This window comes from Astatotilapia calliptera, chromosome 23 (genome assembly GCF_964374335.1).
Source record: "Astatotilapia calliptera chromosome 23, fAstCal68.1, whole genome shotgun sequence".
Taxonomy (NCBI): domain Eukaryota; kingdom Metazoa; phylum Chordata; class Actinopteri; order Cichliformes; family Cichlidae; genus Astatotilapia; species Astatotilapia calliptera.
The window spans coordinates 49778228-49798904 of record NC_137443.1 but is presented as its reverse complement, the minus strand read 5'-3'; positions in this window follow the sequence as shown (position 1 = coordinate 49798904).

Here is a 20677-nt window from a genome sequence, read left to right as displayed (position 1 = left end):
GGCTGGGATTCTGTCACAGCGACGGTCATTCAGATCAATTCAAGGTGGGCAACACAACAGAGATGGAGAGCTGAGAGGATGTGGATTGCTAAACTGAATACAGTTTATCCACATGGCCTCAATGAAAAGGGTTTTAGGAGGTATTAATCCAACACCATGTATATAGTTAATATTTCATTTTTGTTATGTGTGAATTTATGGATATTTTGTCACTGTACTTGGGACCTCGGCTTCTTTCATGTCTCACAGGGGAACATCCTGGCCCTGAAACTGACCCTGACCCTAACCTCAGTGACCTCTATAATAATTTGACCTCCTGCCCTAAACCTAACCACTTGCCACTCTGATTGGACACGAGAGTTGGTCATCCCCCACCCATTGAGTGGACCCTAAGCCTAACCTCCACACCCCTTCTCCCCCCACCCCTCTAACTGCATCTATTACATTCCATTTGGAACTCCACTGGGGGGGTCCTGGACGCCTGAGATGGGAGCAGGTATGGTCTGTGCATTGGAGCACGGCCCCCTTCGGGGACCGTGCTCCCAACTTTGATTTCCCCTAACCGGCCTGTGCCGCCTGACTACCCGCTTGGGTTATTCTGGGGCCCCTCACTGTGATGCTCTGTTGATTCCACTTATGGTATTTTTTCTTTGACCCTCATATGGAGGTGGATTTATTATGAAAACGTTATATGTTTCTGTTCATAAGTTAAAGTCATTTTGTATGTATATATTTGGACCTGTTCATATCATCAACACTATAATGTTTGTGATGGTATCCCTCTAACTCTCATATGTAGAGTAACTTGTTTTGAAAACTGTATATATCTCGATTGACTAATCATTGTACTTCACAAATGTCCCTGAACGCAACACACGGACGAAGAACCAATCAACTCGGACTTTTTCAAAGGGACCTCTGACGTACGGAGCATGACCTCCTCTCATTGGTTGTTGAGACCCGCAAGATTTAAAAATGGACTTGCGCAGTATATACACCTGCGAAATAGACTATATTCATGTGTTTTTGCACTGTTCTCTGTTTCTGAGCAAGCCAGCCTGAAGAAGGTTTATCACAAACCGAAACGTCGCGACCTTGGCTTGTATTGTATTGTTTTTGTATATATTTTTTGTATATATTTTTTACAATTTGCTTTATTGAATTTGAGCAATAAATAAACGCTCATTTATCATAAAGTCGGTAGCACGAGTCATCCGTGGGCGCAGCATCGCCTAGCATTACCTACACGACCGGTGGAGAAGAGAGGTTGTAGCTAAAGCCATCAGCGGCGATACAACCATGCCCACATTCACGACGGATGACCAGTGGACCGTTGTTCGGCGGCGCAGAGACCGGAGAAGAGATCGCGGCTGGGCAGCTGAGGGGTACGTACACAGGTCCCCCCGCCGCAGCAGTTATCCATCCCGCACAGGTCGGATGACCTACGCGGCCGCCGTGAGAGGAGAACACCGCAGCGGTGAGCGACACTTCCTCCACGCACCACAGCGGAGATGGGAGGAAGCACGGCCCGCGACAGACCGCTATGCAGCCGAACGGTGGAGCCGGAGAGGAGAGCGCGGCTGGACAGCCGTGGAGGACACACGCAGACCGCCCCGACACACCAGTTACCCATCTCGGGAGGCTCGGAGAACCTACGCGGCGGTCGTAAGGGGAGAACATCGTAGCGGTGAGCGACACTTCTTCCACGCACCACAACGGAGATGGGAGAGAGAACGGCCCGCGACGGACCGTTATGCAGCCGAACAGAGGGGTCGGGGAGGAGAGCGCGGCTGGACAGCCGTGGAGAACGCACGCAGACCGCCCCGACACACCAGTTACCCATCTCGAGAGGCTCGGAGGATTCATGCAGCGGCCGTGAGAGAGGAGCACCGCAGTGATGATCCAGATTTCTTCCACGCGCCACAGCGACGTCAGAGGGGACGACAGCAGACGACACGTCGCTTTGCAACCGGACCAGGGAATCGGACCGGACGGGACCGACACTTTGAACGGAGACCAGCTCAGGACAACCGGTATGTGAGAAACACTCGAATTGAACGAGCTGGTCCTCCTGTTCACAAAATACCGTCGGAGGATCCAGACTTTTCTGCGAAAGTCCGTGTCATTCACAGACTGATTAAAGCTGTACATCACTTGAAGAATGTGACTAATGACAATTATCCTCCTTCACTAAATAAAATAACACACAATCTAAAGACTGTCATTAAGCCAGCAGTCCCCACGAAAAAAACACAGACCAGGATTGAGGAGAACGCAAAAAATTGGGCCAGCACGACCATGATGATTCTCCGGCAACATTACACTCAGAGTGTGGAGGAGGAGATCAAATGTCTCTCTGAGTTTTCCAAACAGGATTGGGAGGGCCCGTTCCAAATAGCCGCCTCCTGGGCTAGGAGGAACCTGGGCCGCCGCCTCCTACCAGACTCTCTGGAACAGGCCAGAGCTGAGATCGTCGCCAAGTGGAGTGACCTGGGACCTACCACTGCTGCAGAGGAGGAGGACACCACCACGACAACTACACGGGGGACAAGAGGTTGTGTGATGAGATTGCAGCAGGACACCATTGAACTCCTTAGCGAGGTAACGCAGCCTGATGCTATTATCACACAAACCGCCCCGATACAGACCGGCGCTGGTCGGATGGTGACTGTTTCTGCACAGGTGCACGCCCCGCCCGCACCATGCAGAACTTCCAAAACAACAACGGCAACGATGACGGACCACGTCGCGGGGGACTGGTCGCCCTTCGGTGAGACGGAGCAGCAGCCAGAGAGGGAACCAACACCTTCCCCTCCTCTGGAGCCTTTACAACTAACGGAGCCAAATCTGGAGACTCCGAAAGACCAGAGAGTGGACAGGCTCTTCGCCTCGCTTCAAGAGACAACATGCCAGGAACGACCACTTTCCCCCTCCACCCAAACACCGCAACCTGATCAGGTGTCACACACTGAGGTGCTGGACCTCACACAGGGGGAATCCACCCCTATTAAGGCAAGACGCATTGGCCCTGTGAAGGGGTTTAAACCACAAACAGCTTCTCACCAGGCCCCACCTCGCAGCGGTTTAGACAGACTCAGCTCCTGTGTGCAAACTCGGCTCCAGATTCAGCCAGCAGAAGGATCACCATCTCCTCCACCATCTCTTCCTTCTTCACCGACCTTACCGGGACAGCAGGTGAGGACCCCGACCAGACATCCAAACACATACAGGAAACTGACAGACTGGCATCTACACGTCGGGGACCCCTGGCTCATCGTCGGCGATTCTAATGTTAGCAAATTGCCTCCCTTTGCAACCGACAGCCTTCAGATTGACAGTTTCCCGGGGGCCAAATGGTGGCATGCAGAGTTCATCCTACAGAAGGCCACTATTGACACTACGGTGACACATCTGATCCTGTCTTTTGGCATTAACAACAGGTCCCAGAGAGACAAAAATGTGCCTGTTCTAGAACTAAAGAGAGTCCTTAAGACAGCCCGGGAGAAATTCCCTGAGGCAGACATTTATGTGCCTGAGGTTAACTTTTCCTCTGCTCTCCCTCAGATCGAACAGGACACTTTGCTGCACATGAATACCTTTATTACAGGTTTAAAAGAGCACATTCCAGCCCTCGCCCCAGACAGCTTCTCCACAGAAGATGATGATGTTCACTGGTCGCTTGAAACTGCAGAGGCAATGCTTCAGCACTGGGAGAAGTATGTAAATGGGGAATCCCCACAAGCCTGAGACGGGAGGGGTCAAGTGATTTACATGTTGTAAATGGTGTTATGAACTTGTCCAAAAAATTCCGTCCTTCCATTGCTCAGCGGACCCTACTGAATAGAGGCCTGACTTTTATCCCCACAAAAGGCTATAACAAAAATCTAAAATTGCAGTGTAAATATGACATTCAGCAGTACCATAGGAGGATCAAATTGGCTGCCTTTTATGGGGATAAAAATGAGTCTCGATCTCAGCCCTTCACTCCAAAATCATACTGGTCACCACCCAACGCTCAGCTTCCATCCCAAATTCTTAATTTGATCAAAACAGATAATGAATATTTTCAAAACCACTTTAATGTAGGACGACTTAAGTCCAATTTGACAGTAGAAGAGATAAAGGCCCTAACAGAATTGAAAGGAAACAAACAAATTATCATTAAACCAGCAGACAAAGGAAGCGCAGTCGTAATTTTGGATAGAGAACAGTATTTGGAGGAAGGCTACAGACAATTGAATGACAAAAAATATTATTTGAAACTAAAAAAACCCATTTACCACGAAACAGTACCACTAGTGGAAAAGATTATTAATAATTTGAACCAAAAGAAATTTATAAACCTAAAACAAAAGAACTATTTACTGGGCTCCGCTGAGCCAAGAGGAAGACTTTTTTACATGCTGCCTAAGATCCACAAGGATCCGGCGAAATGGAGTGTTCCCTTTCAGGTGCCCCCAGGACGACCAATCGTTTCAGACTGTGATAGTGAGACATATTATACAGCTGAATACCTGGACTATTTCCTGACTCCTTTATCCACAAAACATGCAAGCTATATCAAAGATACATATGATTTTGTGGATAAAGTGAAGCGAATAGAAGTCCCCATTGATGCTTTTCTGTTTTCCATAGACATTGACAGCCTTTACACAAACATTGACATTGGTGAAGGCATTGACTCCATTAAGAGGGTCTTTCAAAGATACCCGGATAAGAAAAGGCCAGAAAAAGAATTACTACAACTTTTAGAAATAAACCTCACAAGGAACGATTTTGAATTCAATGGTGACTTCTATTTACAAATCAAGGGGACAGCTATGGGGAAAAAGTTTGCCCCAGCATATGCAAACATCTTCATGGCAGAGTGGGAAACTGCTGCACTAGATAAATGCATAAAGAAACCACTGCATTATTACCGCTTTCTGGATGACATATGGGGTGTCTGGCAACATTCTGAGCAGGATTTTGAGATGTTTCTTAGGACCTTAAATGACCACAATGCTTCTATTAAGCTTAAATCAACCATCAGTAAGACCTCTATTGATTTTCTTGACACAACCACCTTTAAGGGCACAAATTTCATCAATGATCACAAATTGGACATAAAGGTATTCTTTAAACCTACAGACACTCATGCCCTACTATTTAAAACAAGCTTTCATCCCAAACACACATTTGCAGGAATTGTCAAATCTCAGCTTTTAAGATTCCACAGAATCTGCACACAGAAATCTGATTTTGGAACTGCTGTCAAGATCCTATTCTCTGCTCTCTCCACTAGGGGGTACAATTGGTCTTTCCTAAGGGGATGCTTCAAATCATTTTTGCTGACAAAACCAATTGATGTCTCCCCTTTACTTCCAGTGGTCATCACATATGCCCCCTGCACCTGCAAATTAGTCAGGGCTATTAAGGACAATTTCCAGAACCTGTCTCGGGATGTCCAGACACTCCATAATCACAGAGTGATTGCTGCCTTCAGGAGGCATAAAAATCTGGGTGATCTCCTCATTAGAGCCCAAATCACACCTCTCTCTGCGCCTAGACAGAGACATCAAGGACAATTTTTCCAACATCACAGATTGGTCCGCAGCCATTCCAATGGCCAGGTTTTTCTATCTTTGTGCAAAGGGACCCCGAGGTCAAAAAATTGTGTATATTTGATTACGTGTAGGAGATGTGGGATCCAGTATGTGGGAGAAACGGGTAACACACTGCTCACCAGATTCACTCAACACAGGTACAATATCACACGAAAAAAGAACATTCACACCCACCTGGTCAAACACTTTTTATTGCATGGCTGGGATTCTGTCACAGCGACGGTCATTCAGATCAATTCAAGGTGGGCAACACAACAGAGATGGAGAGCTGAGAGGATGTGGATTGCTAAACTGAATACAGTTTATCCACATGGCCTCAATGAAAAGGGTTTTAGGAGGTATTAATCCAACACCATGTATATAGTTAATATTTCATTTTTGTTATGTGTGAATTTATGGATATTTTGTCACTGTACTTGGGACCTCGGCTTCTTTCATGTCTCACAGGGGAACATCCTGGCCCTGAAACTGACCCTGACCCTAACCTCAGTGACCTCTATAATAATTTGACCTCCTGCCCTAAACCTAACCACTTGCCACTCTGATTGGACACGAGAGTTGGTCATCCCCCACCCATTGAGTGGACCCTAAGCCTAACCTCCACACCCCTTCTCCCCCCACCCCTCTAACTGCATCTATTACATTCCATTTGGAACTCCACTGGGGGGGTCCTGGACGCCTGAGATGGGAGCAGGTATGGTCTGTGCATTGGAGCACGGCCCCCTTCGGGGACCGTGCTCCCAACTTTGATTTCCCCTAACCCTAACAGTTAAAAAACCTAAAGAACAGGACAAATAAAACACAAATTCAGCAATATTAAATATAATTTGGTACTTACCTGAACCTAAAAAAGAAAAGGACGGTACTTACCTCAATTCGGACCTGGGGACTGCCGGATACGGTAGATGGGGTGGCGACAACGTAACGGGTCTCGGGAAGGGTCATGGTGCGGAGCGTGCACCAACTCCTGCCCTCCTCGTGCAGGGAGGAGTTTCAATTTCCCCTAACCTTAACCATTCCACCTTGATTGGAACCCCATCCCCAATCTGAGCCCTACCCATATCTTTCTATGACAGCCCAACCCTGACAACTGGCCCTAACCTTAACCCCACCCTTATATCTGGCCCTAACCCTAACCACACCCCCCACACCCAGCCCGAACCCTAACCATATCCCCCCTACCCCGTTTCACTCCCCGCCCCCCATACTAACCCTTATTGGGAAGATGGGAAGAGGAAGGGGTTCAATGTTTACAATGGGTCATTGTAATCATACAAATTAATGGGGGAATTGCGACCCTTCAGAATTTAATTTGGATAATTTGGATAATTTAGGGTATTATTGGATTTAAAATTTCATATTTGTAGTTCACGTGCAAGGGGCATGCAGAATTTGGGGGTCTAAAAATTTACAAGTAAAAAATTCATATGTAATAACATTTGACATAAATTTTGGGATTAAAAATTATTATTAGACATTTCATGTTAAATTGGACTTTTAATATTGGGTTTAAAAATGATTTGGGCCTACATTAATTAAGTACATGCTGGGAATTATCATAATTCATGGAGTAAGCATTTTTAAAAACTAATGGGAAAGGGCTATTTAAATAAAACGGCACTTGGGATAAAAAAGACGAATGAAAAATCTAACTGGAGCAGAGGGTATAAAAGGAGCTGCTACACACAGAAAGGGCATTTCGCCTTGAGACACAGAAGGAGCAACATCACAGAGACTAGACAAACACACAGAAGTTTGTTTTGCTTGTTTTTTGTGCCATAGCCTGAAGAAGGCCCTTTTCAGGGCCGAAACGTCGCGGCGGCACATATTGCAATTTGCTTTTATTTAATTTAATTTGATTCACTTTATTTTTAATTCATAAATACAAAACTAATACGTAACAAAAGAACTAAAAAAATTTTTTATTTCATTTTATTTTATTTCCTTCATTACCATTCTTACTTTTTGATTACTTAGATACCAAAGGTGACATTATTACTATATAACAAAGGCGATACCACAATAATAAAAATCAACACATTTCATAAGTTGCCAAGAACAACAAAACATTAAAAAGCCCATCGGGCTCGATGGCTTTTTTTGATGATGAGGATGGGTGGACGGTGGTCCGTCGCAGGAGGCGCCAGGGGCGTCCTGGGCGGTCCAACTTCCAGCAGCAACGGGTCACCTGGGGGATGGACCGTGCACGTCCTCCTGCCTTCGAAAGAGGGGGGAGGAGTCAGTCTTCATTCCCCAGTCCCATGGATGGACCGTGCACCTAGGTTCCGGCATAGCCGGGCCTATTCTTTCCCCACACCCTAACCAGCCTGTGCCTCCTGGGATTGGTGGTGCCCCTGCCCATTGCCTCTCTCCCTCATTGTGGGGAGCCCCCCACCCACTACCCTGTCCTTACCCTAACCCCATTGCCCCCCTCCCCCCTCCCCTTCTAGCCCTAACCCTAAGGGACACTTAAAAGCCTAAATGAAGAGAACAAAAGACAAGAAAGTCAGAAAAAACAGTACACAAGGAAAGGATTTACAGGAAGGGGGTGCCATAACAGAAAAATACAGAACACAGGACGGGATGTCTAAAAGGAAGGGGGTGCCATTTAAAGAAGTAAGAATAAAGAAAAGAACATCAGAAAAATAAAGAGAAAGAATAAAGAGCAAGAAAAAGAATAAAGAACAAGAGAAAAACTAAAGAACAACAGAAATACAAAGAGAAAGATAAAGAAAAACAGAAAGAATAAAGAACAAAAGAAAGAATAAAGCACAAACTGAAATACAAAGAGAAAGATAAAGAAAAACAGAAAGAATAAAGAACAAAAGAAAGAATAAAGCACAAACAGAAATACAAAGAGAAAGATAAAGAAAAACAGAAAGAACAAAGAACAGACAAAGTTTGAAAAAGGGAGAGCTAAAGCAGAAAAGACTGAGAGTAAAGAAAAAAAACTAAGAAACAGAAAAAGTTAAGAAAAACAGAAAGGAAAAAGAAAAGTATAAAAGGCCAAGAGTGGCGAAACAGAACACAAAAGCGGGTGGGCCAGCCTGAGGAAGGCTCAAGAGAAGCCGAAACGTCGCGAATGGCCCACCACAGTGCACTACACCCGCTTAGGGTAATTTTTTGATCAGGGGGCACCAATACCAGTCCCATGGATGGACCGTGCACCTAGGTTCCGGCATAGCCGGGCCTATTCTTTCCCCACACCCTAACCAGCCTGTGCCTCCTGGGATTGGTGGTGCCCCTGCCCATTGCCTCTCTCCCTCATTGTGGGGAGCCCCCCACCCACTACCCTGTCCTTACCCTAACCCCATTGCCCCCCTCCCCCCTCCCCTTCTAGCCCTAACCCTAAGGGACACTTAAAAGCCTAAATGAAGAGAACAAAAGACAAGAATGTCAGAAAAAACAGTACACAAGGAAAGGATTTACAGGAAGGGGGTGCCATAACAGAAAAATACAGAACACAGGACGGGATGTCTAAAAGGAAGGGGGTGCCATTTAAAGAAGTAAGAATAAAGAAAAGAACATCAGAAAAATAAAGAGAAAGAATAAAGAGCAAGAAAAAGAATAAAGAACAAGAGAAAAACTAAAGAACAACAGAAATACAAAGAGAAAGATAAAGAAAAACAGAAAGAATAAAGAACAAAAGAAAGAATAAAGCACAAACTGAAATACAAAGAGAAAGATAAAGAAAAACAGAAAGAATAAAGAACAAAAGAAAGAATAAAGCACAAACAGAAATACAAAGAGAAAGATAAAGAAAAACAGAAAGAACAAAGAACAGACAAAGTTTGAAAAAGGGAGAGCTAAAGCAGAAAAGACTGAGAGTAAAGAAAAAAAACTAAGAAACAGAAAAAGTTAAGAAAAACAGAAAGGAAAAAGAAAAGTATAAAAGGCCAAGAGTGGCGAAACAGAACACAAAAGCGGGTGGGCCAGCCTGAGGAAGGCTCAAGAGAAGCCGAAACGTCGCGAATGGCCCACCACAGTGCACTACACCCGCTTAGGGTAATTTTTTGATCAGAGGGCACCAATACCAGTCCCATGGATGGACCGTGCACCTAGGTTCCGGCATAGCCGGGCCTATTCTTTCCCCACACCAATACCAGTCCCATGGATGGACCGTGCACCTAGGTTCCGGCATAGCCGGGCCTATTCTTTCCCCACACCCTAACCCATCTCCCGTTTGGAGCAATGTGGTATCAAAGGTATCCCCTTGGAACGGTTTAGGTTGTACCTCTCAGAGAGGACTTTTTCCGTGAGCCTTGATGATTTTATTTCTTCCCCAGCTCCTTTTACTTGTGCTGTCCTGCAGGTTTCCACATTAGGCCCAATTGTTTTTTCAATCTACATGTTGTCCCTAGGCCTAATCTTTAGGAAGCATAACATCTGCTTTCACTCATATGCCGACGACACCCAGATTTATCTTCGGTTTAATAGAAACACCTCCACGCTCATGGAATCGTTAGTCAAATGTCTCGACCAAGTTAAAACCTGGATGGCCTCAAATTTTCTTACCTTCAACGAGGATAAAACTGAGGTAATTATTTTTGGACCGAGCTGTAATTTCAATGCCCCAGATTTGGACTTATGTAACCTAACATGTGCTGTTAAAACACATGTAAAAACCTGGGGGTTTTCTTGGATAGCAAACTTACATTTGAGAAACAAATTAATTCAGTTGTCCAGTGGTGGTTTTTTAAATTAAGGCTCCTATCCAAAGTGAGATCTTTTCTATCCTTTAGAAACTTGGAACGAGCCATTCATGCGTTTGTTTTATCTCAACTGGATTACTGCAATTCACTATATGTGGGTGTCAGTCAGTCCAGCTCGGCCCGGCTCCAACTGGTACAGAATGCTGCAGCTCGCCTTTTGACTCGTGTGAAAAAACACCAACATATTACTCCGGTGCTTGATTCCCTTCATTGGCTTCCAGTGCGTTCTAGAATTAAATTCAAAATCTTATTTTGGACTTATAAAGTGCTAAATGGCCAGGCACCGGACTATTTGTCTGACCCATTGCAGCTTTATACGCCCTCTAGAGCCCTTCGATCAAGCGATCACCTGCTCCTTACCTTACATAAGTCTAGGATGGTTCATAGAGGAGATCGGGCATTTGCGGTTGTGGCACCGAAAATGTGGAATGATCTACCTCTCCACATTAGAAAGGCCCCAACTGTTGCTCTTTTTAAATCGCATCTTAAAGCATATTTTTTTACTCTGGCTTTTGAAACTGTATGAGAGTTGCCAATTCTTTTATCTTCATTTTCTTTTAATTGTCTTACCTGTTGTTGTTGTTAATGTCATTGTTTAATTGTTATTTTGTACAGCACTTTGGTCAACTCCCTGTTGTTATTAAATGTGCTTTATAAATAAATAAATGAAATGAAATGAATGAATGTGCTGTTGGCCAAACTCAGCGCCTCCCTGACTGCTGTGTGTGTGTGTGTGTGTGTGTGTGTGTGTGTGTGAGAGAGAGAGAGAGAGAGAGAGAGAGAGGGAGAGAGAGACCCTTTTTTGGCAACATCTCATTGTATGATTCACATTGAATATATTTACACTGGTGTACTGGATTAGATCCTGTGTGTGTGTCCCTCTGTGTATGTGTGTTTCCATATGTGTCCATATTTGTAATTGTGTGTATCTGTTGGCTGTTATTTCTTGGGGTTTTTTTTAATCTATTTTTAATCATTATTTTCTTTTCACAGGTGAACAACAATTAGTTTTGAGGGAACTTAACCATGTTCCTTTTTTACAGCTTTTCATTTTACTTTTCCAATATTTCCACTTAAGTTATTACTATTCTGCTAAATCACAGTATTTGTTCTAAATCATATTAATTAAGCTACATCACAGTATTTCTGCTAAATCATAGTATTTCTACTAAATTATGTTTTTTTCTAAATATAGCATTTCTGCTATATAATGGTATTTCTGCTATGTTATAATATTTGTGCTAAACCAGAGTGTTTGTGCTATGTTGTAGTATTTTTCTAAAGCATAGTATTTCATACACATTATTATTATTAAGCCCCAGCTCTTTTATCTAGTGTGTTTTTTCTTGACTTTTTCCCTCACAACTAATCTCATTGTTCTTCCTCTCATGTACAGACCTCCCCTGGATTTTCCATCCTGGAATGCTTGGAGAGATTGCCTGAGCTGAGTGAGTGAGGAGAATTAGTGTGTTTTAACAGAAGTATCTGTACTTCTAGTTAAGTAAAGGATGTCTGTACATTTGCCACCTCTGATTTCACCTCTTCCCCTAGGAGCTGAGAAAGTACCAGAAAACAAAGAAATGAAAATATCAAATTGTATCAGGTGTCAAATGGACAGAAAAATGACCTTTGAGTTGAGCAGCAAATAGGAAACAACCTGAGGTTTCTGTTTTAATCTAGTCTGTGTGATGGTGCGCACGTAGCAACAGCTGAACAGTCACACTTTCTGCTTTTAACACCTCCTTGAGCATGAACACTGAACCACTAACAGACACATGACTGTGACCACAGGAAGTTCACAAACTAGAAACTACTTCCTCTTCTGGTCTGCAAGTTTAGTTCTCATTAGTCTGATTCTGACTTCCTGTTCAACATGTTTAGACCCAAAATAAAAGTAGTTCAGCTACTCCTTCCAAAACACATAGGAAAAAGAAATAATGAAAGAGAAATATTCAATTTTACAGTTGTGACTATAGCCTTATGGCCATCCAACTAAACCCCAAGTCTCGCATGTCAGTCAGCTGAGTAGCTGGTATGTTGTACCTAAAAGAGTTAGAAACAAAAGAAGAAATATGTTAACTTCTTTCTTATTTCTTGCATTCATTATCTTATTTGCTATCTCTTGACTCTTTCAAGTGCCATACACATTATGAATGAATTTGTTTCCATTTTTATCACTTACCTTGGCCTTCCTCTTTGAGATGTAGAATGATATAATGAGCCCATAACATGTGCTTCAGCTTCTGCTCGAAGTGTTAGCTCAGTTGACATCTCCATCAGTGATTGATAAATTCCCTCAAGAAGTGTGCATAATCTTCTCCCAGAAACGTTTTGTTGAACATTATTCATGAGCACTAGAAATGTTGCAATAATGAAAACGTGTTCTTCAAGGTGACATAGTATAAATTCCAAATTATTTCTACCATTTGCAGTTTGAACAGCTGTCGCAAAACAGTTGTCAAGCTCTAAAAAGTACTGAAATAGTTCAGCTGATGCCATTTTGTAAAGGCAGAGAATTCAGAAACACATCATCTCTAAAAATGAGGTTCATACATTCTATATATTCAAGTTTCATTCTATATATTCAGAAGATCATTCTATATATTCAAGTTTCATTCTATATATTCAGACTTTGGTTGGAATATATATATAATCTTTTCCTAAAGGGCATTCCATAATATATATATATATATATATATATATATGTATATACACACACATATATACACACACACACATATATATATATATATATTCAAGGATGCACGCCACCCTGCAATCAATATGCAGGTGGCTGTGAAGGTTCTCAGTCATCCAGGTCCCCCAAAGAGGGACAAAGGATCCCCTGATGATCCTCTAATCACATGAGCCAAGGTGTGAAACTGGGTGTGGGTCACAATTAGCCAGGGTTTCAGGTGAGCTCATTGTGAAACCTGGCCCCACCTTGTCATGTGAATTCCTGAGGTCACATGGCCCAGGATGTGAGTGGGCGTTAAGGCGTCTGGGAAGGAACTCAAAACTGGATTATACATGGCAGACAGTTGGTGTCGTAAACCACCGCCTCTGTTCAAAGATGGTCGCTCACAGTGGACATAGATGCTTCTTTCACTCCTCTTTCAAACCATCTGTCCTCTCTGTCCAAAATGTGAACAATGGCATCCTCAAAAGAGTGACCTTTGACCTTAAGATGCAGATGGACCAGTAGTACCAACTGGATACAAGCACGCTGTAGTGCAGCCAGTGCTTAAAAAAACAAAAATCTTGATTCTTCTGTTCTTGCTAATTTTAGACGTGTTTCCAAGCTACCTTTTCTGTCAAAAATTCTAGAAAGGATTGTATTTGAGCAGCTACAAACCTTTCTAAACTGTCATAATATTTTTGAGAAGTTCCAGTCGGGCTTCAAAACCCACCACAGCACAGAAACTGCCCTCTTAAAAATACTTAATGATATTTTATTAATCACTGACTCAGGAGACCCAGCTGTGCTCCTGCTCCTAGACTTAACTGCAGCCTTTGATCCTGTTGACCGCAGCATTCTGATCTCCTGTTTGGAGCAATGTGGTATCAAAGGTATCCCCTTGGAACGGTTTAGGTTGTACCTCTCAGAGAGGACTTTTTCCGTGAGCCTTGATGATTTTATTTCTTCCCCAGCTCCTTTTACTTGTGCTGTCCCGCAGGTTTCCACATTAGGCCCAATTGTTTTTTCAATCTACATGTTGTCCCTAGGCCTAATCTTTAGGAAGCATAACATCTGCTTTCACTCATATGCCGACGACACCCAGATTTATCTTCGGTTTAATAGAAACACCTCCACGCTCATGGAATCGTTAGTCAAATGTCTCGACCAAGTTAAAACCTGGATGGCCTCAAATTTTCTTACCTTCAACGAGGATAAAACTGAGGTAATTATTTTTGGACCGAGCTGTAATTTCAATGCCCCAGATTTGGACTTATGTAACCTAACATGTGCTGTTAAAACACATGTAAAAACCTGGGGGTTTTCTTGGATAGCAAACTTACATTTGAGAAACAAATTAATTCAGTTGTCCAGCGGTGGTTTTTTAAATTAAGGCTCCTATCCAAAGTGAGATCTTTTCTATCCTTTAGAAACTTGGAACGAGCCATTCATGCGTTTGTTTTATCTCAACTGGATTACTGCAATTCACTATATGTGGGTGTCAGTCAGTCCAGCTCGGCCCGGCTCCAACTGGTACAGAATGCTGCAGCTCGCCTTTTGACTCGTGTGAAAAAACACCAACATATTACTCCGGTGCTTGATTCCCTTCATTGGCTTCCAGTGCGTTCTAGAATTAAATTCAAAATCTTATTTTGGACTTATAAAGTGCTAAATGGCCAGGCACCGGACTATTTGTCTGACCCATTGCAGCTTTATACGCCCTCTAGAGCCCTTCGATCAAGCGATCACCTGCTCCTTACCTTACATAAGTCTAGGATGGTTCATAGAGGAGATCGGGCATTTGCGGTTGTGGCACCGAAAATGTGGAATGATCTACCTCTCCACATTAGAAAGGCCCCAACTGTTGCTCTTTTTAAATCGCATCTTAAAGCATATTTTTTTACTCTGGCTTTTGAAACTGTATGAGAGTTGCCAATTCTTTTATCTTCATTTTCTTTTAATTGTCTTACCTGTTGTTGTTGTTAATGTCATTGTTTAATTGTTATTTTGTACAGCACTTTGGTCAACTCCCTGTTGTTATTAAATGTGCTTTATAAATAAATAAATGAAATGAAATGAATGAATGTGCTGTTGGCCAAACTCAGCGCCTCCCTGACTGCTGTGTGTGTGTGTGTGTGTGTGTGTGTGTGTGTGTGTGAGAGAGAGAGAGAGAGAGAGAGAGAGAGAGGGAGAGAGAGACCCTTTTTTGGCAACATCTCATTGTATGATTCACATTGAATATATTTACACTGGTGTACTGGATTAGATCCTGTGTGTGTGTCCCTCTGTGTATGTGTGTTTCCATATGTGTCCATATTTGTAATTGTGTGTATCTGTTGGCTGTTATTTCTTGGGGTTTTTTTAAATCTATTTTTAATCATTATTTTCTTTTCACAGGTGAACAACAATTAGTTTTGAGGGAACTTAACCATGTTCCTTTTTTTCAGCTTTTCATTTTACTTTTCCAATATTTCCACTTAAGTTATTACTATTCTGCTAAATCACAGTATTTGTTCTAAATCATATTAATTAAGCTACATCACAGTATTTCTGCTAAATCATAGTATTTCTACTAAATTATGTTTTTTTCTAAATATAGCATTTCTGCTATATAATGGTATTTCTGCTATGTTATAATATTTGTGCTAAACCAGAGTGTTTGTGCTATGTTGTAGTATTTTTCTAAAGCATAGTATTTCATACACATTATTATTATTAAGCCCCAGCTCTTTTATCTAGTGTGTTTTTTCTTGACTTTTTCCCTCACAACTAATCTCATTGTTCTTCCTCTCATGTACAGACCTCCCCTGGATTTTCCATCCTGGAATGCTTGGAGAGATTGCCTGAGCTGAGTGAGTGAGGAGAATTAGTGTGTTTTAACAGAAGTATCTGTACTTCTAGTTAAGTAAAGGATGTCTGTACATTTGCCACCTCTGATTTCACCTCTTCCCCTAGGAGCTGAGAAAGTACCAGAAAACAAAGAAATGAAAATATCAAATTGTATCAGGTGTCAAATGGACAGAAAAATGACCTTTGAGTTGAGCAGCAAATAGGAAACAACCTGAGGTTTCTGTTTTAATCTAGTCTGTGTGATGGTGCGCACGTAGCAACAGCTGAACAGTCACACTTTCTGCTTTTAACACCTCCTTGAGCATGAACACTGAACCACTAACAGACACATGACTGTGACCACAGGAAGTTCACAAACTAGAAACTACTTCCTCTTCTGGTCTGCAAGTTTAGTTCTCATTAGTCTGATTCTGACTTCCTGTTCAACATGTTTAGACCCAAAATAAAAGTAGTTCAGCTACTCCTTCCAAAACACATAGGAAAAAGAAATAATGAAAGAGAAATATTCAATTTTACAGTTGTGACTATAGCCTTATGGCAGCACACAGTGTCTGATCAAATATATCCCCCTCTCGCCCCTGCGGGTGGTCTATCCTTCAAGCTCGGGTCCTCTACCAGAGGCCTGGGAGCTTGAGGGTCCTGCGCAGTATCTTAGCTGTTCCCAGGACTGCGCTCTTCTGGACAGAGATCTCCGATGTTATTCCCGGGATCTGCTGGAGCCACTCGCCTAGCTTGGGAGTCACCACACCTAGTGCTCCGATTACCACGGGGACCACCGTTACCTTCACCCTCCACATCTTCTCGAGCTCTTCTCTGAGCCCTTGGTATTTCTCGAGCTTCTCATGTTCCTTCTTCCTGATGCTGCTGTCATTGGGAACCGCTACATCGATCACTATGGCCGTCTTCTTCTGTTTGTCTGCCACCATTAATATATATATATATATATATATATATATATATATATATATATATACACTAATATATAGCCCCCAATATTTCAAGATCCTAGTAATGCCCATAAGTCCAACATGTTGAAATCTGATTAAATAAACAGTGATGAAATAGTCAAACAAAGTAATGGTAGATATTTATGTTTCAAACTAACAGGGAATCCAGGAGAAGTACATCACCTTTGGACAACCTTCCAGCTGTTTGAGGAGAGATTTGGGAGTTTCCCAGGTGTACCTGAATGCATCATCTGTAATAGTCATGGGAATTCTGGCTTTTTAGAGAACCAGCTCTTTTGGCTTGGTTCACTAAAAAGAGCCAGCACCTTTGCCCCCCCCAAGTTGCTTTTCAGGTTGCTTTGTTGCTTTAATTAATTTATTATCAACATCAATATAAAACTGGATTCAGTGCATGAATAAACTTTCTGAATCCTATATCATCAACAACTGAAAATAGTTGGAAAAAAAGCACAATCATTTTTGTCAGCTCTTTATCACATGAGTTCTGTCTTGCTGGGGTCAAAGACTTCTGCAAAAACTGTCTCATAGAGATCTGGGTTGGTTTAGGTGGTTGTGGTGGTATACTGCAAGATGCTGTATACGCAGCAGCAGCAACAGTTGCAGTAGACACACTGGCACCAATGTTCCCTCTAAGCTGCGCACGTGCGCAATTGCGCACTGTTAGCACGTTCTCTGCGCACAGAAAATCTGCGTTGCGCACACAAAAAAAATTTCAGCCTGAATTGAAATTAAAGTAAATATGTGCCGACACCGGTGTTTTAGCTAGCAAAGCGGCGTGGCTGATGTGGAGTGAAGCCACGTTAATGACAACGTTTACAACCATTGGAGATGTGAGCAGGACAGACGGAACAACTGACGGGAAAAGTGTGGACTTTATACCAGTTTTTAAATTGTGTTGATCGGCCACGTAAAACCAGAGTTATGATAAAAATATCTGCAATGTTTGGTTTTCTTCCTGAATACTGTCGTTGTTTATATTTACTGCGGGAAGAAACGGTAAAAACTGCGTTTTATAAGGAAAACACTCGAAAGCCTGTGAGCAAAGACAACACCAAAACCCCCAGCCTTTCCTATTGGTCTAAAAATGTACCATGTCGACCAATCAAAACATGGCATTTAGTTGTTAAGAAATGGGAGGAAGTTTTAGGAGTGATGGCGGTGTTGTGAGATGTGAGAGATTTGCGATGTTTAGCACAAATCTTGTGTAGTTAGTGTGTAGTTAGTGTGTAGTGTGGTCAGTAGTGTTGTTGTGTGTGTCAGAACAATGAGGCGACTGCTGAGTGTTACAGGTGTTACAGCAGTGATACATCTGCTGCTGTCAGGCCTGCAGGTATCAGGCTGTTGTTCTCCTTCATCTCATAGTGGACAGAAATTATTTTTTAGAGTGACACAAATAATTTGTGTGGCATCAGATTTGATGCAGAACAGCTGATTGTTCTGTAAATAGTTTAAAATGTTTATTTAAAAAAATGCCTTGGCTGCATTTTTAGGTAAACGGCTGCAAAAAACTTTGTTGTTTGCAAAACTCAGTTACTTTTTTGAAGTAGTAACTATAATAATTAATAATAATTAATTGCCCAACATTGGTCATTACTTACTGTACTTTGCAGAGAGAGTTACAGACTCTCTCCCAGACCACAGACTCATAATACAAGTCAGTTTTTTGTTTTTTTTTAAAAAAAGAAACTTGTGTTATCAAAATTGGAGTTCAAGTTATTTTCTTCCAATAGTGTTAACATACTACACAGGTCAGGAACAAGATTTTTTTTTTTTAAATTGTCATTGTAAGTGGGCTAAAGCAGTTAATTAAAAGTAGTCTAACAGAAATGCTGTAATTTGATTATTTTAATAAACATGTAACTTGGATGGATTCAACACTGGCGTGACCACAGTGCACACGTCTAATGTCGCTCACAGTGGTCCACGAGATCGCTCAGGGAGTTTGTGTGTTCGCTCAGACACATGAAACATTAGAGGGAACATTGACTGGCACCTTCATTAATATCATACTTAACTGACTGTGTTTTATCTTCCCATTTCACTGATGGGTGGACAGGTGCCTGTATAGGTTGTTTGTGGAGCTGGCTTTATCTGATAGTCTTTTTCTTGCAGACCCTACACTCTGCCTTTGTATTGTCAATAAAAGTGAAATGGCTCCAGATTTTGCTTCTTTTCACATTGTCACTCATTTTCTTTACTATACCTTTCTAATGTGACAATGTTGTCTCTTGTTGTTGCCCCTGCTCTCTTTCTCTCTCTCTCATCTGCTCTGTTCGTGCTACTGTGGGTGTAACTAGAGGGTGAGAGAAAGAAAAAAAACAGGCTCCCATCGCTCACTTCAAAGAGCCGTTTCATTCACGACTGACCTAATCTGTAATTTTCCTCTTTGAGATATGGATGTGACGACCACAGACTTCAATATTCAATGTTTCCTTCCATGCAAAGCTCCATGAGAAGGTAAGATAAGAGGTCTGTAATGTTTTCCTAGCTAACATCAGCTGTGTGCAGCTTAGTTCCAGCACAAACAGCACAAATCTGCCTGTCCATAGATCACGGTAACGGACTCACAGCTGGACCAACGAGGCCGAGTGTTAAACACACTTCCTCCTTTCAGTGTTTGTGAGTATGGTTGACATTAAATGTTTCTAATCAGGTGTAAATAATTATTTCCACTGTATATTATCTGTATATCAAGCTGCAGCAGACACCAGGTTCATAGATTAGTTCAGTGTTGAAGTTTGGAGTTGAGTGTTTTGTCTGCAGTTTCTAGAAATTTCCGCTGTTGTTTACAGACACGTTTATCCTCCTGGAGGTTTATAATTTGAAGGAAAAAAGACTCAGTTTTCAGTGATGACCTGTTGAAAAATAAAAGTGAAGACTTTTTCACTTTTCAGGACAGGGTGGAGTTTGTAGTTCAGCATGTAGAGCAGTTGGGGCAGATGGAGGTAGCAGCTCTGTAGGTGGACAGTTTTATTTTTTGGACCGCAGTAAAAATTTCTTGCAGATCTTTCCTGTTGTCTAAAAGTTGATGCTGCTCACAGATAACTGTGACTGTTTCCAGCCATTAGTCAGTTTTTGCTGCTGACATGTTAATTTTTTTCCTTAAGGACAGGAGAACGACCGTCGTTTAAAAGATTTAATTTGACTCAGCAGTTGAAATGACAAGTTTACAGCGCCGGATCTCAGTGTGAAATCAGCCGTCTGCGTTCACACAAAGCACGACCCTCAGAGCGGGTCATACAGTTTTATAGTACAACAAAAACACATGTATCTTCTTCATGGAAGAAACATGGCGGTCCTGTCGCCTCCCTGTAAATCTTCTCCTCTCTCCATTGACATCTTTCCTTGCTTCGTATCTGTTCCTTTCCTGGAATAAAAAAAGACATCTCCCTCCTCAGCCTTGATTATTAATTTTATCTAGCAATTCTAAGCCTACTGATACTACTTATTATCTAAGTTTGGTACATTCTGTTCTGAAAACATTAGAGCACTTATGGAAATATGTGATGTCTTGATAAATCGAGCAGATATTCGAAGTTCACACAGCATCATTCTCCCATGAAAATTGTTGAGTATTGCAGCATCGATAGCGATCAACTCGAAGGAAAATGACAACGGAGGCAAAAATGACCTTAATATTTTGGGAACTTTATTCCACATCAACACACAGCAAAACTTTCCTCATGGGTGCCATTTTTGTTACGGTATAGTTTTTCTTCTTAGGGGTGTGATGGCGCAGCATACGTGCCCTTACAATGAAACAGTGCCTCCTTGTGGTGACAACTAAAATACTCTCTCTCTGTTAACCCTTTAAGACCTACCATAGAACCAAGTCCGCCAGAGCTTATATTATATTTTTAAATG